The sequence below is a fragment of the Cervus elaphus genome, chromosome 1, assembly GCF_910594005.1.
Source record: "Cervus elaphus chromosome 1, mCerEla1.1, whole genome shotgun sequence".
Classification (NCBI taxonomy): domain Eukaryota; kingdom Metazoa; phylum Chordata; class Mammalia; order Artiodactyla; family Cervidae; genus Cervus; species Cervus elaphus.
This window is the reverse complement of record NC_057815.1, coordinates 52,183,338-52,209,423: the sequence shown is the minus strand read 5'-3', so window position 1 is coordinate 52,209,423 and position 26,086 is coordinate 52,183,338. Positions and strand designations below refer to the sequence as shown.

General features: G+C 40.2%; 1 non-coding gene across 1 annotated transcript; it reads left to right on the top strand.

The window, feature by feature from the left end:
* The first annotated feature begins 3,942 nt into the window (after positions 1-3,942).
* LOC122703801 lies at positions 3,943-4,048 on the top strand. The gene has a single exon (XR_006343613.1). It is a non-coding gene; the product is annotated as a small nucleolar RNA U13 (small nucleolar RNA).
* The last annotated feature ends 22,038 nt before the right edge of the window (positions 4,049-26,086 follow it).

Sequence of the window (26,086 nt, the reverse complement as noted above, 5' to 3'; positions counted from 1 at the left end):
TCTTTTTTTCTTCATTCCTGATATCTGTATTTGTCCTGCATATTTTCTTAGTCAAACTTCATAGAGTTTTGGGCTTAGCTATAATTTTTTGCTGGCATTTTGTTTGTGATTCATTATCTTTAGCATTTTATCTTTTATTAGTTCCATCACACTTCTTTTACTTTGTTTTGTTCTAATCTTTTAATTTGAATATTTAGCTCATTTATGTTCTAATTTTCAAATGTGAATACCACCAAAAGAGCAGATGTAGGCTGTAAATAGAAAGTGAAGCCAAGGATCAGGAGAATGGGACATGAGGTGAAGGAGAGAGATTGGGAACCACATGCAGAAGGACTTGGAGTGTTATTACAAGAAGCATAGAATGTGTGAGGTTTGGTTGTCAGGGTGACATGGACATCAGGATGCCCTGCCTCCACAGGCTATGTATCCAATTCCTGTCTCCATTTTGGCCGTGAACACTACATGAAGAGATTGCCAAATACCCAGCAGAAATCCAGACCCACAATGTCTACTATGTTTTTAATTCAAGACTTTTAGTTTCATAGCCCAGTAAAATACTAAAAATCAACAGGGACAAATATAGGGTTGCTGATTTTATTTTGTCAAGTATGGATATTGAATATATATGCATAACTACTTATTAGCACAGCAATTATATCAGAGTTAACAGGCATAAGTGATAGATAAAAAAATCACAGAATAACTGTTTTATTCAATTTGCAATGTGGTTTGCAGAATTTTAGCCTTCACATCACAAAGCAGAGTATACAAGGGTGGATTTGAAGCTGAAAAACAAAAGTTTTCAATATCGATCAAAAGCATTCACTATCACAGTATTCCAAGTCTATGCCCTGACCAAAATGCTGAAGAAAGTAAAGTTGAATGGTTCTAAGAAGACCTACAAAACCTTCTAGAACTAACACCCCCAAAAGATGTCCTTTCCTTATAGGGGACTGGAATGCAAAAGTATAAAGTCAAGAGCTACCTGGAGTAACAGCAAATTTGGCCTTGGAGTACAAAACGAAGCAGGTCAAGGCTAACAGAGTTTTGCCGAGAGAACGCACTGGTCATAGCAAACACCCTCTTCCAACAATACAAGAGAAGACTCTACACATGGACATCACCAGGTGGTCAACACCGAAATCAGACTGATTATATTCTTTGCAGTCAAAGATGGAGAAGCTCTACATAGTCAGCAGAAACAAGACCGGTAGCTGATTGTGGCTCAGATCATGAACTCCTTATTGCCATATTCAGACTTAAATTGAAGAAAGTAGGGAAAACCACTAGACCACTCAGGTATGACCTAAATCAAATCCCTTACAATTATACAGTGGAAGTGATAAATAGATTCAAGGGATTAGATCTGATAGAGTGCATGAAGAACAGTGGTTAGAGGTTCATGACATTATACAGGAGACAGGGATCAAGACTATCCCCAAGAAAAAGAAATGCAAAACGGTAAAACAGTTGTCTGATGCGGCCTTACAAATAGCTGAGAAAAGAAGAGAAGCTAAAGGCAAAAGAGAAAAGGAAAGATATACCCATTTGAATGCAGAGTTCCAAAGAATAGCAAGGAGAGATAAGAAAGCCTTCCTCAGTGATCAATGCAAAGAAATAGAGGAAAACAATAGAATGGGAAAGACTAGAGATCTCTTTAAGAAAATCAGAGATACCAAGGGAACATTTCATGCAAAGTTGAGCACAACAAAGAACAGAAATGGTATGGACCTAACAGAAGCAGAAGATATTAAGAAGAAGTGGCAAGAATACACAGAAGAATTTTACAGAAAAGATCTTCATGACCCAGAAAACACGAGCGTGTGATCACTCACCTAGAGCCAGACATCCTGGAATAAATCAAGTGGGCCTTAGGAAGCATCACTACGAACAAAGCTAGTGGAGCTGATGGAATTCCAGTTGAGCTATTTCAAATCCTAAAAGATGCTGCTGTGAAAGTGCTGCATTCAATATGCCAGCAAATCTGGAAAACTCAGCAGTGGCCACAGGACTGGAAAAGGTCAGTTTTCATTCAATCCCAAAGAAATGCAATGCCAAAGAGTTTTCAAACTACCACACAATTACACTCATCTCACATGCTAGTAAAGTAATGCTCAAAATTCTCCAAGCCATGCTTTAGCATTACATGAGCTGTGAACTTCCAGATGTTCAAGCTGGATTTAGAAAAGGCAGAGGAACCAGAGTTCAAATTGCCAACATCTGCTGGATCATCAAGAAAGCAAGAGAGTTCCAGAAAAACATCTACCTTTGCTTTATTGACTATGCCACAGCCTTTGACTGTGTGGATGACAAGAAACTGTGGAAAATTCTTAAAGAGATGGAAATACCAGACCATCTGATCTGCCTCCTGAGAAATTTGTATGCAGGTCAAGAAACAACAGTTAGAACTGGACATGGGACAACAGACTGGTTCCAAATCAGGAAAGGAGTACATCAAAGCTGTATACTGTCACTTTGCTTATTTAACTTATATGCAGAGGACATCATGCAAAATGCTGGGCTGGAGGAAGCACAAGCTGGAATCAAGATTGCTGGGAGAAATATCAATAACCTCAGATACGCAGATGACACCACCCTTATGGCAGAAAGTGAAGAAGAACTAAAGAGCCTCTTGATGAAAGTGAAAGAGGAGAGTGAAAAAGTTGGCTTAAAACTCAACATTCAGAAAGCAAAGAGCATGGCATCCAGTCCCATCACTTCATGGCAAATAGATGAGGAAACAATGGAAACGGTGACAGACTTTTTTTTGGCGGGGGGCTCCAAAATCACTGCAGATGGTGACTGCAGCCATGAAATTAAAAGACACTTGCTCCTTGGAAGAAAAGTTATGACCAACCTAGACAGCATATTAAAAAGTAGAGACATTACTTTGCCAACAAAGGTCCATCTAGTCAAGGCTATGGTTTTTCCAATAGTCATGTATGGATGTGAGAATTGAGCTATAAAGATAGCTGAGGGCCAAAGAATGATACTTTTGAACTGTGGTGTTAGAGAAGACTCTTGAGAGTCCCTTGGACTGCAAGGAGATCCAACCAGTTAATCCTAAAGGAAATCAGTCCTGGGTATTCAGTGGAACGACTGACATTGAAGCTGAAACTCCAATACTTTGGCCACCTGGCATGAAGAACTGCCTCATTTGAAAAGACCCTGATGCTGGAAAAGATTGAAGGTGGGAAGAGAAGGGGACGACAGATGATGAGATGATTGGATGGCATCACCAATGCAATGGACATGAGTTTGAGTAGGCTCTGGGAGTTGGTGATGGACAGGGAAGCCTGGCGTGCTACAGTTCATGGGGTCTCAGAGAGTCAGACATGATTGAACTACTGAACTGAAGTGAACAAAAGCTAAATAATCAGCTCACTTCTTTGGCATGGGGGAAACTTGAGGAGCCCTCCTCACTGTAGGTTTAGGCCCCTAAATTTTGGAATGAACATGAAAAGGAGTTTGAAAACCTGTCACAGAGACTATAACTCAGTTTTGCTAACCCAATTCTTGAAGATTAAAGTGAACCCATAGTGCCAAGCTCCTGGAAACAGCAAATGGCAGTTCTCTCAGGAAGAGGACATGATTACCTATATCACAAATTATTTTCACAGCAATTTTGTAAAGACAGCATCATGGACTGGACCAAAACTAGCCAGGCACACAAGGAGACAAAACAATAAGAATAAAATCCATCATGGGCAGAATGAATAGGGCTTCATATATTAGAATGATCAGACATGCACTTTAAAATAATGGTGAATAAAATACAACATCTAGAGTTTTAACAGAAAATTGAAAGCTATTTTAAAAAGAGAACCAAATGAACATCAAAGATATCAAAACCAAAATTAAGGAGTCAATGAATAGGTTTAAGAGCTCATGAGAGAACAGAAGATAGACTGAAAGAAAGCCTCTAGATTAAAACAGAGAGGCATCCTTTTGTAGTTCATGAGCATGATGATTGGGTGTTCACGCTGCTGCGTGACATGTGCCTCCCTCACAAACCTTGTTACGACATCGGCACATTACCTGTCTGATGTGAAAAAAAAGAAAAAAATAAATAAATAAATAAAACAGAGAGGCAGAAGGAGGAAAAACAGGGTAGAAGACAAGAGACACAAGGGTGTAAGGATATCCTGTATAGTTTCTAATATTTGTATCATTGACATTCCAGGAGGCAGGAAGGAGAGAATGAGGGAGAGAATGAGAAGGAAGCAATGTTTGAAGAGACAGTGTCTGAATACTTTGAACACTGAGATAAATCCAGTGTTTAAGAACTGATATGAAAAAAAAAAAAAACCAGCAATTAAAAACATTTCAAGAGAAAAAAAAAAAAGATGATGTGGGACAAAGAGAAAACCAATAGTAAAATGATAATTTAAACCCTCCAATATAGTTAATTATAATAAAAACAAATGTACTAAATACTGTGATTAAAAATCAAAGATTACTAGACTTGTAAAAATTTGCTATGTGCTTTAGAGGAATTGTACATAAAACAAAAGGATATGAAAAAAAGAAAGGATTGAAAAATAGTAAAAACATATATCATGCAGCTACTTATCAAAAGAAAGCTGGTACGTATTCTGAGTATGAGCCCCTTACTCATGTATGGGTATGTTTTATATAAACTAGTTAAACATAAACTAGTATGTTTTATATACTAGATATGGATCTATAATAATATAGATTATATATTTATATTAATATATTATCTATTATAGATGATATATTTGTATTATGGGATAAACTCAATTCAGTGGTAAAGAATCTGCCTGCTCATGCAGGAGACTCAGGTTCAATCCCTGGGTTGGGAAGATCCCCTGGAGGAGGAAATGGCAACCCACCCCAGTATTCTTGCCTGGAGAATCCCATGGACAGGGAAGCCTGACAGGTTATAGTCTATGGGGTCACATTAGAATGGGACATGACTGAGTACATACAAACACACACACACACACACACACATGTATATAATCAATAAGAAAAAGACAAACAACCCAGTAGAGAAAGAGAGTTAAACAAGCACCTCACAAGAGCTTATCCCAAATGACCAAAAAAAAAAAAAAAGAAAAAGTACATAATCTCAGTAGTAATCAGGAAAATACAAAATAGAGCCACAATTGGATGCCACTATCCACTATCTATCTGTTGTTTGGGAACAACAGACTGGTTCTAAATCAGGAAAGGAGTACGTCAAAGCTGTATATTGTCACCCTGCTTATTTAACTTATATGCAAAGTACATCATGAGAAATGCTGGGCTGGATGAAGCACAAGCTGGAATCAAGATTGCTGGGAGAAATACCAGTAACCTCAGATATGCAGATGACACCACCCTTATGGCAGAAAGTGAAGAAGAACTAAAAAGCCTCTTGATGAAAGTGAAAGAGGAGAGTGAAAAAGTTGGCTTAAAACTCACCATTCAGAAAACCAAGATCATGGCATCTGGTCCCATCACTTCATGGCAAATAGATGGAGAAACATTGGAAACAGTGGCTGACTTTATTTTTTTGGGCAGCAAAATCACTGCAGATGGTGACTGCAGCCATGAAATTAAAAGATGTTTGCTCCTTGGAAAAAAAGTTATGACCAACCAAGACAGCATATTAAAAAGCAGAGACATTACTTTGCCAACAAAGGTCCATCTAGTCAAAGCTATGGTTTTTCCAGTAGTCATGTATGGATGTGAGAGTTGGACTACAAAGAAAGCTGAGCGCCAAAGAATTGATACGTTTTTATTGTGGTGTTAGAGAAGACTCTTGACAGTCTCTTGGACTACAAGGAGATCCAACTAGTCAATCCTAAAGGAAATTGGTCCTGATTATTCATTAGGAGGACTGATGCTGAAGCTAAAACTGCAATACTTTGGCCACCTGATGTGAAGAACTGACTCATTGGAAAAGACCCTGATGCTGGAAAAGATTGAAGGAGAGAGGAGAAGGGGAAGACAGAGGACGAGATGGTTGGATGGCATCACCAACTTGATGGGCAGGAATTTGAGTAAATTCCTGGAGTTGGTGATGGACAGGGAGGCCTGGCATGCTGCAGTCCATTGGGTCGCAGAGAGTTGGACACAACTGAGTAACTGAACTGAACTGAATCTATCCACCATAATGGCTAAAATTAAAAAGATGGATAATATTAAGTTTTGCCAAAGATGTGGAACAATAGAATTTTTATAAACTGTGTGTGGGAGTAGAAATTGATATAGCCATTCTGAGAAGCTGTTTGGCATTATCTATTAAATCCGAGATATGCACACCTTATGAGCTAGTAATTTCACTTGTATTCATTTCTTAGCTCTGCCATGATTGAGTTGCAAAAACAAGGTGACTTAAAACAGTGGAAATGTATTCTCTCATACTTCTGGAGGCTGGATGTCAGAAATGAAGGTCTTGGCAGGGTCATGCTTTCTCTGAAGTCTCTAGGGGAGGATCCTTCCTTGTCTTTTCCAGGGTCTGGTAGCCCCAGGCATTGCTTGACTTTCAGCAGCAGGACTTCACTACAAAACTGTATCTGCAAAGATCTTTTATCCAAATAAGGTCACATTGACAGGTACCAGGGGTTAGCTTTTGACATATTTTCTTGGGGGTCATATTCAACCCACAGCAATCAATAGCCAACAGAAATGTGTGTACATGTGTACCTGGAGACATGCATAAGAATATACACAACAACGTTATTAGTCATAATCCCAAGCCAGAATTATCTCTTGTATTAGCAAGAAATTATAGTGGTAGAGTCATACAATAAAATACATAATATACAATAATTAAAATAAATAAATTGTAGCTGTATACAACAGCATGTATCTCACAAACATAATGAGTTGGAAAAGCTAGACACAGAAGAAGATAGATGGTGTAAATTCATTCACTAATAGTTTAAAACAACAGGCACAGCTATAGTTAACTTTGGGGATACATATGTAGATGGTTAAACCAAAAAGAAATTCAAGAAAATAATTATTACCAAAGTCAGGATACTGGTTACCTTTGGAGGAAAGGAAGAGATAAAAGTTTGGAAGGGGCATGGAGAAGGCTCCTGGGTTTTGGCAGTGTTCTCTTTCTTAACCTGGATGCTGGTTACAACCTGTTTACTTTATGTTAAATCATTTAATCATACAATAGTCCCTCCTGTCTCTGGGGGACACAATTTCATCACAATTGTGCATCAGTACATTGTTTGTCTCCATTTTTATCAGTCATTGTATCCCCAGTGGATGCTGCCTGAAACTGCAGATAGTACCAAACCCAATATAGACTGTTTTGTCTAGACATATATACCTATGATAAAGTCTAACTTATAAATTAGCTACAGTAAGAGATTAACAACAATAACTAATGATAAAATGAAACAGTTATAACAATGTACTCAAATAGGGTGTTTGTGATAGACATGTACACAATGTTATATTTATTTTTTTCTTTTTTAAAGCCCCAAACTTTAAACTTTTTATTTTGTATTGGGTTCTAGCTAATTAACAGTGTTGTAGTTTCGGGTGAATAGCAAAAGGACTCAGCCATATATATACATGTATTCATTCTCCCTACACTTCTATATTTAAAATGGATAACCAACAAGGGCCTACTGTATGGCACATAGAACTCTCTCAATGTTACGTGGCAGCCTGGATGGGAGGAGAATTTGGGGGAGAATGGATACATGTATCTGTATGGCTAACTCCCTTTGCTGCTCACCTGAAATTATCACAACACTGTTTGTTAATCAACTATACTCCAATCCAAAATAAAAAGTTTTTTTAAAAAGTTATGTGGTTTCTCTCTCTCTCCCTCTTTTTTGAGACATCTTATTGTATTAGACTCACCAGTATATGAGTGTTGACATGAGCTGAGGTCCACATGATGAGATGAAGTAAGGAGAATGATATAGACATTGTGACGTAGTGTTAGGTTACCCTTGACTTTCTGATGGTACATTAGAACGAGGATCACCTGTTTTGGGTGATGCTGGCTCATCCGGACAAGATGATGTCCGTGTTCATAGCCAAATATCAAGAGCAAATGACACTGATGGTTGGGAATCCCAGGCCGGATGCAGTAGGAGAGTGAGACGTGTTATCACACGCCTCAGAATGCTTTGCAACTTAAAACTTATGAATTGTTTACTTCTGGAATTACTGCAGGTAACTGAAACCATGGAAAGCAAAGTTGAGGATAAGGGAGGACCACTACCCTTATTTAATTTACTTTTCTGTATGCCTGTTTTATTTCTCATACATGTGTACATACATACTTTTTTTTTTTAAAGAAAGAGAAAAGAAAAGTGACTCTAGAAGGTTAGTGGATTTGAGGTCATCTGGGTTATATTTACATTATAATGCAATCGAATGAGCCAAACCAAAGCAAGTGTAATTAAGTTTAGTCAAAACAACATACTGTTCTCAATTCTACTTACCAACCTGGACAGGTGTGGCCCTGCCTACAATACCTCCTGAATACAGTTTTGAAAATGTTTACTTATTCAATAATTTGTTTTTGAGAACCCACAGTGTGCTGGACACTGTGATATGCTTTTTCTCTGAATTGTATTTTTATGAAGTTCAGAGGAAATATAGACAATTTTGGTTTGAATAGCTGCTGCTTCTAAGTTGCTTCAGTTGTGAATAGCTACTAATTTCAAATTTCTGCACAGTGAGAATCTTTCCCCCACACCATCCCTACATTTGCCCACACTCTAGTTGGGATGATTAAAACTTGCAAAATATATATTAAAAGATGTGTTGTTGTTGTCCAGTCACTAAGTCATATCCAACTCTTTGCGACCCCGTGGACAACAGTATGCTAGGCTCCTCTATCCTCCACTATCTCCCAAGTTTGCTCAAATTCATAGCCATTAAAAGATGTACATACTCAAAAAATATGACCATCTGAAATCAGGGTAAGAAAGGCTGAGTGAGATCAGGGTGAGATCAGGCTATTGAAACTCTGTGCTAGCCTGAGTTGAAAAGTTGATGTGCATGTTCTCTGAATATTTCAGTTTAGATGAAGATTATAAATCTTATTGCTTGAAAGCTATCCAAAAACCCAAAGTGCCAGGCCAACTGGTCTCTCCTTCCTTTAGGAATATAGATGTCAGCAAATCTCAATAATGAAAGCTATTAACATAGCACATGAGACTAAAAAGAAACTTAAGACATTTATTGTTTCTTAAACTTTTATTATCTTCCACACCTGTCTTGAAATTCATTGCATATACTGTTGCTGTCTTATTAACTGTATGTTTGGGATTAATGTAGCTATAGTATATGCCAAATGTAAAGGAGTCTGGCTTGCTCAGTTTAAAGTAAATCCATGTTCAGGCAGTAATGTGCCAAGATGCCTATCAATTTGTCATCATAGCCTTTCTCTTTTTTGAGAGGCCATGGGCTTCAGAGGTTGGAGACCATATATTCAGTACCTAAACAGTGTTAGACGTGGAATAAACACTACTTGTCAATCTGCTGACTGAGAAAAGGAATGAGCAAATTCTTGATAAAACATGTTTCCCTAGAATGAGCAAGGATATTCCAGAATGGCCCCATTTAAGTTGGATCTAACTACCCCACCACCACCAAAATGCCTAGACTTTCGATTTTTCATTCACTCTATTTACTAATTTTCATTCAACACTTATGTAAACCTTAGAGATATATAGTACTTTTGATGATGAGAGGGGAAAATAAAAAAAGGTGGAGGAAGTGCTCAATTGCTGTCATGTCTGACTCTGCAACAGCACGGACTGTGGCCCACCAGGATCCTCTTTTCATGGGATTTCCCGGGCAAGAATAGTGGAGTGGGTTGCCATTTCCTTCTCCAGGGGATCTTCCAAACCCAGGGATCTAACTCCTGTTTCCTGGGTCTTTCCTGCATCTCCAGCATTGGCAGGTGGAGTCTTTATCACTGAGTCAGGAAGTGAAGGATGAGATGTGAAGTGACAGGAGGATAGGAGGTGATGGAGTTTGCCATGGCCTGTCTGACAGACTAGCCTTTTAGGCAAAGATGTGCAATAGCCGTAACGCAGAGAATCCTAGGAGAATACAAGGAAAAGTAAGGAGCTCACTGTAGCTGGAGCAAAGTGAAAAGGGGAGAACAAGAGGTGAGGTCAGAGAAGTAACTGCTGCAGACTGTGTAGGGTCTTATAAGCTAGTGGCTTTTTTGTTTTGTTTTGTTTTACCAATAGTGAGATATGAATCTATTGGCTGATTTTGAGCAAAGGATTGACATTGTCTGACTTGCTTTTTAATAGGATCACTTTGATGGCTTTATTAGAAATAGACATAAGAATCAAAAGCAGAAGCAGATGCAATCAGAGCTAGCCTATGGGAAATCCTAATCATCAGATATATACAATCATAAACAGAGCATTCAATTTTCACAGAAGCCAAATCAAAATAGTTTTCTCCTTTCAGGAATATGGTTGATGATAGAGTAGATATGACTATAATTACACAATAGACATTTTCTTCTATTGATGAAAATATGTATTTGGTAATGCATGAATATGCTACTATAACTGCATTTGGCAAGATATCTTAGAATGTTTAAATGAATGAGAAATTATAGACTGCTGCTTTGAATATTTTTAAAGGCTGTTGTTTGTCATCTTTGAGTATATTTTGTAAAGAACAGAAAGAAGATTTAAATAAAAATTAATGGAATGTGAAACTAAAAAAATAAAGATTAACAATGAAATCAATAGAAATTATTTTAATACTGAGAAATGAATTGTGACAAAATTTTCCAGATTATACTAAAAGTAGTTATTCATTAAGACAAAGAGAAAAATGTAATCCAGTAAATTTGATAATCCACTTAATGAAAAGACGTGATTAACTAAATCCACTGTTAATTTGGCAAAAACATCAATGTTGATGAAGATAATATAAAACTCAAAATAAACCAACACAGTAAGATATCAACAAAACTAAGTAAAGAGTGCTGTCAATTCAAAAGTATTTATGTTCAAACATGGAAAAGAAAAGCTTGAACTGTACTGAAATCTTATAGCTCCTATAGAGGTTTTCCCAAATTTGAAAACAAACCTAAGAACTTATACAACATTACCATTAACAACTGTGAAACTGAAATAAACTTTCCTAAAATATCAGTATTAAAACTCTGTTTTTCACCAGCCATGTGGGAAGAAAGACCCAAATGTCTTTTTATTTTTCATGTAGAAAATGAAGAGGTGATCAAGCAATATGTACCCTAGAATGGTAGGATAAAGTATTATAATGTAAAGATGTGTCAGGCACTTAATTCATCCGAACATTATGTAATGTTTTGGATTTTTTGATGTTCATGGGTTTTGTGTTAGCCACCTTATGAGGTCACCCAGCATTGCCTAGGTCTCTCCTTGCAATGGCAGCTGGGAGCAAGTCCCTGGGATGTGGGTCACTGCCCTGGGAGGGGCATTGAGTGGCTCTGGCTTCTGGTTCCAGCTTGTTCCAGGACACAGCCCTGCAGCAGCTTCTAGAAGAATTCATATTCTGCTTCCCAGACCCCTCAAGGCCGCATTCTTAAAGTAAGAGATTGAAGGGACCTTACAGCGTGTTTAGTCTATTTCCCTATCTGATGCAGAGGCCCTATAGAAAATGGCATTCTATTAATACCTCAAAGTGACAGGACATTTACCACCCCAGAGGCAGCCTATTCCATTTTGGTCCTTTTCAATGAATAGAATGTTCAGGCTCGTTGAACTGAAATCCCTTTAGCTTCTTTAGCAATATTTCTGCCAAGACATTGTAATTAGTTTAATAAGATCAGTGGCGGTCAGTTACGGGCCATAGGATGTCTCTCTAGTGACCAGAATTCTCTCTTATGCAGTTCTCTCTCCTATGTTGTATTGTCTCTCGTAGGGAAACAGTTGTGGCTTTCCTGGTGGCTCAGCAGTAAAAAAAATCTGCCTGCAATGCAGGAGACCCGGGTTCAATCCGTGGGTTGGGAAGATCCCCTGGAGAAGGAAATGGCAACCCACTTCAGTATTCTTGCCTGGAGAATTCCATGGACAAGGAGCCTGGCAGGCTATAGTCCATGGGGTCGCAGAGTCGGACATGACTGAGCGGCTAACACACACACACATGGAAACAGTTGATTCAACCCTGGTGCAGTCTTACTAATTATTTCTTTTTCTATATGCATTATGTATAAATGTCCTTCTATTACATTATTCATTCTTTCTTTCTTAGATCCAATCCAATAAAGCATTATAAAAATTATAGAATACCTACTATCTGTGGGGTTTAGTGGTTTTAGTTACATTGACAAAAAGGAGTCAGATAAGGTCCCATTCTCCAGGACTTTATTGGCTAGAAGGAGACAGAGCCCGGGAAACAGCCGACAGTTCCAAAGCAAGTCAAGCACTGCATTATGTGAATTATGAGAGTTCATTATAGTTTATAGATGGGCTACCTTATCTCATTTGAATAATAATACCAGAAATCAAGTTACTCTCTTTTTCAAGTACCTGCCAGACCTTTGATAAATTTGGGTGGGTTTCAAGTTCTTATTAGTCATTCATTTACAGACCATCCCCAGTGGTGGAACAGATGGGTAGGGCAAACCCAGTGTTCAGCAGTCATGGAGGGGATTAGTGACTGGTGGGGGTGGAGGGATAGGAAGGTGAGCCTTGGCCTTGGGTACATTTTACCGTTGTCAAATTTCAGACTCACTGGTCTTTCCCAGGAGGGCAATAGTTACTTCTCAGGGTGACATAAGTTCCTGGGCCTCTGCTGATAAAACAGAAACAATGCTTATTGGTCATTGATTATTTGATGGAAGAGCAAGGTCAGGAACATTAAGCACAAATATTTCAAAAAAATGTATGTAAGGATTCATCAGTTTCCCTCTTTTCTGTGTGTTTGTGCACAGATCCAGTAATCCTAGGTGAAAATAGAAGCAATCAGGAAGAAGATGTGTTATTAGGACACTAATATATATTTTAAGACAAAAGTGATTACTAAGTAGATTTCCCAGATGTCAAACCACATAAGAGACTCACTCACTTCTAGCCTCAGGCCACCTTCATAATTTTTACATTTTCTTTAATTTAATGAAATGTGCCCTGATTGAAAAAACAAGATCTCTATAATTATGCTCTTCAGTTCAATTCAGTCACTCAGTTATGTCTGACTCTTTCTGACCCATGGATTGCAGCACACTAGGCTTCCCTGACTATCACCAACTCCCAGAGTTTGCTCAAACTCATGTCCATCGAGTCGGTGTTGCCATCCAACCATCTCATCCTCTGCCGCCCCCTTCTCCTCCTGCCTTTAACCTTTCCAAGCATCAGGGTCTTTTCCAGTGAGTCATATCTTGGCATCATGTGGCCAAAGTATTGGAGTTTCAACTTCAGCATCAGTCCTTCTAATGAATATTCAGAACTGATCTCTTTTAGGATTGACTGCTTTGATCTCTGGCAGTCCAAGGGATTCTAAAGAATCTTCTTCAACACCACAGTTCAAAAGGATCAATTCTTTGGCACTCAGCTTTCTTTATTGTCCAACTCTCACATCCATACATGACTACTGGAAAAACCATAGCTTAGACTAGTTGGACCTTTGTTGGCAAAGTAATGTCTCTGCTTTTTAATATTCTATCTAGGTTTGTCATAGTTTTTCTTTCAAGGAGCAAGCGTGTTTTAATTTCAAGGCTACAGTCACCATCTGCATTGATTTTGGAGCCCAAGAAAATAACGGTCTGTCACTGTTTCCATTGTTTCTCCATCTATTTGCCATGAAGTGCTGGGACCAATCTTAGTTTTCTGAATGTTGAGTTTTGAGCCAACTTTTTCACTGTCCTCTTCTACTTTCATCAAGAGGCTCTTTAGTTCTTTTTTGCTTTCTGCCATAAAGGTGGTGTCATCTGCATATCTGAGGTTATTGATATTTTTCTATGGCTGAAGGAAGAGGAGGCAACTAAACATAGACATTTCCCATGTGGAAGGATGTGGACTAGGTTTTAATCCCAATTCTTCACCGTCTTGTCTGTGATCCAGCAAGTTCCTGCTCCACTACATGAATGGGGATGAAAAGAGGACTCATGTCATGGTGTAAGTATCAGCCAGCCATTCATTCACTCAGCAAATATTTGCTGAGCATCTACTCTGAGGTTCCAAACCCTCAGAAATGTTCTAGGTTCTTGGTATACATCAGTGAAGAAGACACAGAAAGATTCCTGCTTTTGTGAAATGTACATGGTGTAAGAGGGTGATGGCAAACACTAAGCATAATTAATAAATTATATAGAAGATAATAAGTGCTAGAAAAAATGAAAATGCAACAGGGCTAAAGGGATGTGGGAGGGTAGCATGAGGCTGTGCAGGCATAGGTAGCCATGTTGAGAAGGTCAGATGCCTCACCTGTTTCTTCCTGAGGAAACCATAATAAAGGCTTTTGCACACAGATCCCCTTCCCCCTGCCCCCTGTCTCCTGACCAAACTGGGTATTTCCCTGTGTGGCCCCTGAGTGGTGTGGCATGCTCTTTCTCTTGGGAACTGTGATAGAGTATCTTTTCAATGGCAATTGAAACTGATGTTTTGACCTTGTTATATCTCAACTTTTCTATTAATACTGCATTTTAAATCAGGGGCACGATCCATGGATCTCCCCACCTTCAAGGGACCATGTGGATGCAGACAAGTGGTATAGCAACTGTGACCAAATTATCCTTTTCTCAGTGTTCTGGACTATGTAAGGCACTAAGGGAAAGTAGGGGACAGAGACTAGCTAGTGGAGGTGGAGTCAGATTTAATATAATTTTAAGAAAATATTAAGAAAAGATAACATGATGCTTCTTTACCTGAGTGCATTGATTACAAATTAATGTCTGCTACATATAAATTTTGGGTTTTTTGAACAGTCTGTGATAATCTTTTTTTTTAATCTGTGATAATCTTGATAAACAGTTATTACTATTCATTTTTTGGTTTTAATTTTCAAAGTAATTTGCAAAGATTTATTTTTAAAAATCTCCAGCCTCTACCATTTCCCCCAGTTGACCTCATGACACATTTAAACACTGAGATGTGTGAAAGCATTTGGTAACAATTTATGTTACACAGATGGTGCATGCCTCAACTCATCTACAAAATTTGCCAAGTACTTTGAGTCTTATTATTTCAAAAATATTGTGCAATTATTTCTGTAAATGTAATCATGAGTTCATTTCATTGGGCATTTTAATTTGACCCTTCTGCCAACCTACTGATTTTCCTCAAGTCTGAATCTTAACCATCTCTAGTAGGTGAAAGGCTTTCATTTATTTATTTGGATCTATTTATTTCTTCCTAGATAGGAAAGTGATTCTCCCTCTTAGAAGCTGCTTTCAAGAAGCTTTGCCCAAGACAGATATTCCCAGAAACATTTTCCCCTTTGTAGTTAACCCTGTAGTGAAGACTGATGGTAGTCAGTCTTCCTTGTAGGTATCTGTCTCAGGCCCTTTCTCTATCTGATGGCTTATCATCAATCTGTCCCATCATTGTCCTCAATAAATGATTGTACATTCTTCATCACTGATGAGATGGAAGCTGACTGATATGAGAGAGTTCCCTCACTCACACTCAGATTCCAAATTCTCTGTATCTCTGTGTTAAATTCTTTCATTTTGTTAGAAATGTCAGAGGAAAGTGTTGTAGGATGGTATTCTTCTCTTAAGCTAAACCATTCCTTTTGGCTCCTTGAGAAAAGGGACTCCTATATTTGTCATCTCTCTTGCACCCATCCATCTAGTCAGTTTATTGGCTAAAATGAATTATTGAGCACCTGCTAAATCAGAGATGCTTAAGACACTTACCTTGTCATTAAGAACTTGAAAAGATTAACCAGTTGGCAAACCAACAATTATAAAAGTGCATACAAAAATACCTAGATACAGAGGTAATGATGACTTGATGTGGTATAGGGTAGTGTTTCAGTTTTCTATTGCTACAATTCAGTTCAGTTTAGTCACTCAATCGAGTCCGACTCTTTGCAACCCCATGGACTGTAGCATGCCAGCCTTCCCTGTCCATTACCAACTCCTGGAACATGCTCAAACTCATGTCCATTGAGTTGGTGATGCCATCCAACTATCTCATACTCTGTCATCCCCTTCTCCTCCTGCCCTCAATCTTTCCCAGCATCAGGGTCTTTTCCAATGAATCAGTTCTTCGAATCAGGTGGCCAAAGTATTGGAGTTTCAGCTTCAGCATCAGTCCTTCCAATGAATATTCAGGACTGATTTCTTTTAGGATTGACTAGTTTGATCTCCTTGCAATCCAAGGACCTCTCAAGGATCTTTTCCAATGCCACAGTTCAAAAGCATCAATTCTTTGGTACTAAGCTTTCTTTATGGTCTAAATCTCACATCCATACATGACTACTAGAAAAACCATAGCTTTGACTAGACGGAGCTTTGTTGGTAAAGTAATGTCTCTGCTTTTTAATATGCTGTCTAGATTTGTCACAGCTTTTCTTCCAAGCAGCAAGTATCTTTTAATTTCATGGCTGCAGTCACCATCTGCAGTGTTTTTGGAGCCCAAGAAAATGAAGTCTGTCACTGTTTCCATCATTTCCCCATCTACTTGTCATGAAAGTGATGGGACCAGATGCCATGATCTTAGTTTTTTGAATGTTGAGTTTTAAGCCAGCTTTTTTACTCTCCTCTTTCACTTTCATCAAGAGACTCCTTAGTTCTTCTTTGCTTTCTGCCATAAGGGTGGTGTCATCTGAGTATCTGAGGTTATTGATATTTCTCCTGGCAATCTTGATTCCAGCTTGTGCTTCACCCAGTCTGGCATTTCACATGATGTGCTCTGCATATAAGTTAAATAAGCAGGGTTACAATATACAGCCTTGACACACTCCTTTCCCAATTTGGAACCAGTCTGTTGTTCCATGTCTGGTTCTAACTGTTGCTTCCTGACCTTCTTACAGATTTCTCAGGAGGCAGGTAAGGTGGTCTGGTATTCCCATCTCTTTTAAGAATTTTCCACAGTTCTATTGCTACAAGCCACCCCAAAATTTAATGGCCTATGACAATAATATATGATTTCTCATGATTCTATAATATAAGCTTAGTTTACCTGGAAAACTGCCCTGCTTTTTTGTGTTGTCTGCTAGGGCAGAAAGTCCATGATAGCTTCTTCATTAGCATGTCTGCTTATTCATCTGGGATGACTGAGTCCTGGTCAGATATCTCTCACCCTCCACACAGCATCTCTATTTGGCTTGTTTGGACTTCCTCATAGCATGGCTCTCTCAGGGGAGTCAGCCTTTTTGTAGCAGATAGCTTCTAAGAGGGAGGACAAGAAAGCTGCTAGTTCTCATAAGACCTGGGTTTGAAAGCCCTAGAATGTCACTTTCACTGTATTCTATTGTCAAAACAGGCCATGTGTTCAGATCACATTCAGTGAGAGAAGACAAAGTTCATTTCTTAATGAGTGAAGTGCCACGTGTATGTACATGGAGGGAAAACATTTACAGCAGCTATCTTTGGAGATTCTCAAGGAGGAAAGCATTGTAAATAAGTGACTGGATTGACCAAGGAAAAATTGTCTACGCATAAACCCACTTATTGTTTTGATTCCTATGAATAAGGACTTCCTATCTCCACCAACTCCTACCACTCCCCACCCTACTGCCCAGAGAATCAAGCATGACTCACTAAAGAGAAACCCTGAAGGTTAGCATTTGAAATGCGATAAAGAGTCTAGTTTATTTTGATTAGCTTGACCCACAATTTTTCTCTCCATGTTCCTAGCATTTCTTTTTTTTCCCCTTGTGATATACCCTTATTGTTGTTCAGTCGCTAAGTTGTGTCCAACTCTTTGTGACCCCATGGACTTCAGCACACCGGGTTTCCCTGTTCTTCACTCTCTTCCGGAGTTTGCTCAAACTTATGTCCTTTGGGTCAATGATAGCATCCAACCACCTCATCCTCTCTTGTTCCCTTCTTCTCCTGCCTTCAATCTTTCCCAGCATCAGGGTCTTTTCCAATGAGTTGGCTCTTTGCATCAGGTGGCCAAAGTATTGGAGTTTCAGCTTCAGCATCAGTCCTTCCAGGACTGATATATCCAACCCTGAATATCAGGGTTGATTTCCTTTAGGATTGACTGGTTTGATCTCCTTACTGTCTAAAGGACTCTCAAGAGTCTTTTCCAGCATGACAGTTCAATCAATTCTTTGGCAATCAGCCTTCTTTATGGTCCAACTCTCATATCTCTACATGACTACTGGAAAAAACAAAGCCTGGAGTATATGGGCCTTTGTGAGCAAAGTAGTGTCTCTGCTTTTTAAAACACTGTCTAGGTTTGTCATAGCTTTTCTCCCAAGGAGCAAGCGTCTTTTGATATACTCTAGTCAATACCAGACTTGTCAATAGCCTAGAGAAGAAATATGTTTCACTGACAGCAAAATAATGCTGAGAGAAGGGTTCCTGTGGGCTCAGGTGCCGGGCCTGCCGGCTAGATGAACAGGTCAAGGACGCAATCACCAGTGCACCTGAGAAATAAAAGACTAAGAAAGATGGGGTTGAGAGGGACGGAGTCAGCTTGTGACTGATTCCGACGACTTTATTGAGGGGTAACATACATATATATACTAACAGGATTCACCAAATTTTAGATCAAAGACTTGCATACGTGCAGAACTGCAGATACTAGTTTTAGGAGTTTTATCTTAACTCCAGCAGGGCATGGCACCAGCGTCTTACAATCAGGTAAAGACTACCTAGACATAAGCCATTCACAGGAGCCCGATAATCTTATCAGAGTCAGGAAAATGGGCAAATGGTGGCTGCAGCGATTTCCTTGAGGGAGGTGAGAAAGGCCAATTTGCACTTTAACAAATCAGGGGTGGCGGGACAGAGAGGGACCTTTTGATCTCTCTCAGGGCCGAGAAGGGGCCTGAGCAGTCAGGCCGGCTCCCCGCACTCAGGGAGAATGATGAAAACTTGGCTTCTTTTGGTCCTACCTGGAGAGGAAACTGGGGAGAATACAGGGCATATATACATGAACCCAATTTATATGAGGGACAACAAAATGGTGCTGTTGAAGGAGCCAGGCTGCAAGTTGGGCGGGAAGTAATGTGGTCATGGCTGGTGAGGTCTGCCAGGTCTCTGGGGCCAGGAATTCCCTGCTGCCTTTGTTGACATGTGAACTCTGGAAACCTGGCTGTGTCTGTTCCTATGGGACTAGCAGCTCGTTTCTGTAGCCTCAAAAATTCTGGAAATCATGTTATTCTATGTAGTTTGCATTTGGGGAATTAGTTCTTCACTGTTCTCTCTCTGAATTTAGTGACCTTTTCTTGGCATGTCCATCTTTCTCAACTGTGCTAAATGAAGCTATGGATACCAATTTAAGCCCATACTTGGACCAGAACCATAAAGCTGTACTTCTCCCCTCTGCCTGACTCTCATGGTCTATATGGTGGCAGTGGCAGGAAAAGCCAGGGGAGTGCTTTCAAATGGGAGATCAGAGACTTTGGTGGGGGCTCTTTGGCCCCCTGTCAGGGCGTCCACTCAGGGCAGGACATCACATAGCCCTTGGAATAAAGGTTGTTCAGAGAGGAGACAAGATCAAGCTGACTCTCCATATCTAGAGAGTCCAAATGTTTTTCGTTTTTGTGTTTGTTTTTTCCCCAGATGTGTTTTGGGAGCTAAAGATTTCTGAGAAATTTTGATATCAAGCCCGGGGGAAAATGGGAGGAAAAAGGAATCACCATAATCTTAAGAGGTTGAAATTACCATCATGCCCATTTTACAGAGGCACGGGGTGATGCAGACACTGGTCCATGTCAACACAACCAACAGAGGCAGAGATTCGAATCCCAAGCTCTTTGGTGATGGATGGCCTCCCTTCCCTGACTGGAAGGATGAGCTACCAGGAGCTTCAGGGCGGGACTTTCTGCTGCTGTGTGCCAGGATGCTTTCTCAGGCCTGGCCCAGCTCCCCACTTTCTCGTCTTTCTTTCCCTGACAGCTAACCTCAAAGTCCTTGCTGTATTTCTCTCCTCTGGAGCTTCCATCACTGCCTTCCTCCTGGTCTTCTTTTCCCATTCTCAGATGCACAGTGGGCTGCAGTGTATCCAGTTCCCTACTTCCTCCCTACTCTTAAATACAAACAATTACACCTTTTGTATTCAAAGTAATTTCATGCAAGTTCAACAGGGAAGCAGAGTGGGAGTGGCAGAAATAAGGAATCTGTAACATTTTTGCCCTCTGGTCTCCGATCCAGAGTCCCTGTCGCCCTCATGATATGGGTAAGGAAAGCCTTGGTGAGTTTTTGTTGTCATTCAGTTGCTAAGTCATGCCCGGCTCTTTGCAACCCCATGGACCGCGGCACCCCAGGCTCTCCTGTCCTTCACTGAGTCCCGGAGTTTGCTCAAATGGTGGCCTTTAAACATCCATTTTTATTGTAGAAAGTGGAGCTCCCTCACGCCCCTCTCTTTCCACTGTCCCCCCAGTTTAAGGATGAATGTGGGATACTTCTTGCTTTTAGGAAACATCTACCCAGTTAAAAGACACCAGCCAGGCTGGGCATTGGACATTTCTGCCTCACCTGGGCAGTTTGCCTCTCTGGAGACTTCTAGACTGGGAATCGCTCAATTTCCTGGCTTCTGACATTCCCAACTTGTCCTCCTGGGGATGCTGTCTCATTATGTCTTGGCTCTAAACCTTTGAGGCCAGGAGGACCCTGGCTAAGTGAATGGGGAGCTACCCCTGATTATTAGGACACTGTTCTCAGAAGCAACTCAGGACACTGAAGACTGAAGACATAGGGCCCATCACTCACCAAGAGACCACACATTTTCTCCAAATTTAAAGTATTCAATTTCTTATTGCCCAAGAAAAATCTCATAAGGAAATCTGAGCCACAAACAAAGAGGGGGACAGCTGTAAATTTATGTTCCTTTTTCTTTCTTTTTTTCAGTTGAAAGATAATACAGTTAGGTTGGTATAGAATAGGTGATTGTCTCACCAGGTGATTCTTAGGGGAAAGCAGAGATGGTGCAACTTGAAAATAGTCTAGTATCAGCCACAGCTGTGGAGAGGGAGGGAAAGTCAGCATTCTCAGCGGGCAGTGAAAGTCGATTATTCATTACCACCAAAGGTTTGACAGTACACTGAACACACGACATTATATTTATGCTACATAAAATAATGTGATACAATTTTTATGACCCAATTTAATCCAGAAGAGGGTATCCGTTTAATAAAGACAAGGACACTAGAATTAAAATTATCTATAGATCTACATAACAAAAGGCTTGTAAAAAGGAGTATGTTAATTTGACAAGAAATAGATAGCATTGTCATAAAATTTGGAAAATGGAGAGAAAGTGCCTCATTCTGAATTTGTGTGAGTTCAGCTGACAGGTGCTGAGATCTGTAAGAGGAGAAAAGGGAAAAGCACACAGCCGTCTTTTCTGAATTCCCAGGCCAAGCACACGTTCTGTTCATTTATTCATTCCTCTGACAGCAAAACAGAGTATCTGCTGTGTAAAACTTTATCATTTTAACAACTATCCAACAAACAAGCAAACTTTCCTACAATCGTGTAAGATTTTTCAAAGTTGAATTTCACTCTGTGTGGGTACCTTGCTTACCTTCTGGATATCCATGGCAACTGGCTGGAAATGGCTAATATAAATATAGAAAAATCAGCAGTAGCTGCTCTCCAGACCCGTGGAGAGCTGTGTGCTCAGAGCTCAGTGTGATTTCACTGAAAAAGAAAAATGAGCGTGATGTGTGGGTGGATTTCAATTTTATGTCCACCCGTCAAGTGTTTATGAAACTTCCCCTGAGAATCCTTGGTCCCTGCCCTCAAAGGACTCACAGCCCCTAGGGGATGTAAGTTACTCTGATGTGTAGGCTTTTTTTTTTTTAAATCGGAGTATAGTTGATTTACAATGTTGTGTTAGTTTCAGGCAGACAGCAAAGTGAATTAGTTAATACATATATCCACTCTATTTTAGGTTCTTTTCCCAGGTCACTACAGAGTATTGAGTGGACTTCCCTGTGCTACACTGGGTCCTTATTATGTTATCTATTTTGTATATAGTAGTTTGTATTTGTCAATCCCAATCTCTCAATTTATCCCTCCCCGCCCCTTATCCCCTGGTAACGTACGGTTTTTTACATCTGTGACTATATTTCTGTTTCGTGTGGGCTTTCTTTTAAGAGTTTGAAGTTGAGAATAAATCCTAAAGTAAAGTTTTTCCTTACCCATGTTCTTGGTTCAACTTTGTGGTGGGGTCAGCTTCTCACATCTCTTGTTCTTTTATCCACCAGTCAACTCCCTTGAATCTGAGTCAACTCCCTAAGCCAATTTACCTTTCCTTCCGGCCAAAGCCCCACTAAGGATTAATCCAATCTGTGGCTTCCTTTACTGCTTAGGTTTAGGGAGGTGGGGATTTGGGGATATCAAGCATCCAACCCCTGTCAGCCAATGGTCAAGTCCTGAGCTCTTTTCCCTCTAGGATAGCATCAATCTCTGCCCCTCAGGACTCCAGGGCGCCCCTGAGATGCTTCAGGGAGTACTGCAGAGAGGAAGGAGAAAGAAGGGAGGCTTGCTCAGGCCCTCTCCCCTGCTACAATCAGGGTAGTTCCACTTGCGTCTCTTTTATGTTTCAACTCTACATCAGTCAGTTCAGTTCAGTTCAGTTGCTCAGTCGTGTCCGACTCTTTGTGACCCCATGAATCACAGCACGCCAGGCCTCCCTGTCCATCACCAACTCCCAGAGTTTACTCAAACTCATGCCCATCGAGTCGGTGATGCCATCCAGCCATCTCATCCTCTGTCGTCCCTTTCTCCTCCTGCCCCCAGCCCCTCCCAGCATCAGGGTCTTTTCCAATGAGTCAACTCTTCAAATGAGGTGGCCAAAGTATTGGAGTTTCAGCTTCAGCGTCAGTCCTTCCAATGAACACCCAGGACTGATCTTTAGGATGGACTGGTTGGATCTCCTTGCAGTCCAAGAGACTCTCAAGAGTCTTCTCCAACACCACAGTTCAAAAGCATCAATTTTTTGGCACTCAGCTTTCTTCACAGTCTAACTCTCACATCCATACATAACTACTGGAAAAACCATAGCCTTGACCAGACGGACCTTTGCTGACAAAGTAATGTCTCTGCTTTTTAATATGCTATCTAGGTTGGTCATCACTTTCCTTCCAAGGAGTAAGTGTCTTTTAATTTCATTTCTTTTAATTTAATTTCAGCTTTACATAAACACTATCAAATTCATATGAGCCTCATCAAGGATGGCGACTGAGAAACAATCATTGGATTTGACCATTAGGGAGTCCTTAGTGGTTTGTGTGGTTAATTTTATGGATCAACTTGACTGGGCTACAAAGTGCCTGGATATTCAGTTAAATGTTACCCTGGATGTATTTGTAAGTGTGTGTCTGGATGAAATTAGCTCCTGAATTGCTAGACCTAGTAAAGCTAATCGCCCTCCCAATGTGGGTGGGTGTCACCCAACCTATTGAAAGCCGGAATAGAAGGAAGAAAAGATAAGGAGGGAGGAGCTCAGTCTCTGCTTGTGTGCTAGGCTGGACTGTCAGTCTTCTACTGCTGCAGGATGGGGACTTCACCCCCTGGTTCCCAGGCCTCAGACTGGAGCTGCATACCTGGCTTTCCGGGTCTCCAACTTGAAGAATTGATGCTTTCGAACTGTGGTGCTGGAGAACACTTTTGAGAGTCCCTTGGACAGCAAGAGGATCAAACCAGTCCATCCTAAAGGAAATCAACCCTGAATATTCATTGGAAGGACTGATGTGGAAGCTGAAACTCCAATACTTTGGCCACCTGATATGGAGAGCCAACTCATTGGAAAAGACCCTGATGCTGGGAAAGATTGAGGGCAGGAGGAGAAGGGAGTGACAGAGGATGAGCTGGTTGGATGGCATCACTGACTCAATGGACATGAGTTTGAGCAAACTCTGGGAGATAGTGAAGGACAGGGAAGCCTGGTATACTGTAGTCCATGAGGTCGCAAAGAGTCGGACACAACTGAGTGATTGAACAGCACAACTTGCAGATCATGGGAACTCAGCCTCCAAAATCATGTCGTGAGTCAAGTCCTTGTAACAAATTTCTTTCTATCCATCTATAGCCTGTTGATTTTATTGCCCTGGAGAAGTTGATTAATACTGGCCTTAGATCAGAGGAGTGATAGGGACAGAAGCCAGGCTGAAATGAGTTGCTGGGAGGTGAGGAAGTGAATGTGGTAAATATGAATGCACTTTTTCTACAATGAATGTAAGAAGTAACTTGAGTAGGGATGGAGGTACAAGATTTAGGGAGCACTTCCTTTGAAAATTCATGAGCTTGAGAACAAAGAGGAAGCTGCCAGCAAGTTGGGAAGGGGTCACTGAAAGTATGTATAGGGAGGGCAATTGGGGGCACATGGTGAATGGGTGGGAAAAGAGCTAAGAGAACTAACTGCCTGGTTGTGTGAATTCAGATGAGTTACTTGCCCTCTTGAAGCTCTATGCTTTTGTTTATAAACTGGACATCACAAGCCTTATTGGCTTGTGAAGATTAAAGGAGAAAGAGTGTGTGAAAGCAGATTCATAGGGCCTGGAACACGGCAGGTAGTCACTCCTTCCTTCTCTTCTTTTCCCTCAGCTTCCTGACACCACTGTCCACCATCTCCTGGTTTCTATATTTCTGTCTGCATCTGTGATTAGCATCTAGCAGGTCAGGGTTTAAACCATGGCTATACCATGTACTGACTTTAGGTGAATTAACCAACCTACCCAAGCCTCGGTATTGACATCTATAAACTGATGATACTATTTCTACTTTAGGATTATGGGAAGGTTAAACGAGTTAATATATATATAAAGCCCCTAATGAAGTGCCTCACTTACACAAGAGACGGTCAAGGAAGAAAATAGTTTAAGTGACTCAGCAGACTAAAAGCTTTACTCAGTTGATGTGCATCAGTGAACTTCTGAGACCAGGTGACTCAGAGTTGAAGAAGGATTGTTGGTTTTATGGGGTGGAGAGAAGAGTGGTATGTGTCCTTGTGGTTTGGCTCAGGTAGTCATTTGCGTCACTAACTGCTGTGAAACTTGCGCTTGGAACTGTCCCTCTTGTTCAGGATGATTGGTGCCACCCTGAAACAGATCTTTCGAGAATTAAAAAAAAAAAAAATGCTGCAGCTTCTCTGTTAGTCAAGGACTGGGGAGGAGGAGGTAGCAGGGATGCAGAGGAAAGAGGGAAAAAGAGGAAAAGAGGACAAGGGTCAAGGCAAGGAGAGCTGGGGGGCTTCTGTCATGTCTGTCTTCATTCTCTATAATATTAAGTAAATGTGCTGAATGAATGAATATATAAATGCATGTCTGGCCTAAGCACTATCTTAATATATTCTACTGAAATAGTTAACCAAATGAAAATTATCTAAATGTAAAACAAGGCTATATATATATACACTTATCTATATTTAAATATATATATTTGAATTTAAATATTCATATTTGTTAAATATTTAATTTTTCAGGTTTCCTCAAGCTCTCTGTCCTACAGAATCTTCCTTTCTTTAAATATTAAACCAAAATGATTCAAGATTCTCTTCTTGGTTATTTCAGGAATTATGGCCTTTCATGAGGTTTCTCTCAAGAAATATTTTGAGATTTCCTCAAGAATCTTTGTCTGACCTCTGGGTCACCCTCTGCCCTGGTACTAGAAGCAGTCCCCTGGGTCACTGACTCTTGTAAGAATAAGATGGGTCTCTAAGTTTGCAGAGAGACACCAAGTGGCTTCAACTATGGTGTGTGTGTGTGTGATATGAAGGTGGAAACCAGGCAGATTCATCCTACATCTGTGTTTGATATCTTCTCAACTCTGGACTTTTAAACTTTAATTTCTTCTCACTCTCATCTCACCTGAGCAATTTATCTAGGTCCACTTACTATAGCACTAATCCGACCATGTTATTTTGGCTGAACTCTCCATGAATCCTATTCCCAGCACAAAAAGAAACTTCTTACCCTGCATTCAAACCTCTACTCTTTCTTGCAAGTTTAACTGGATCAACAAGTTTAACTAGATAACAAGTTTCACATGTTTTGATCATTTGTTTTGTCC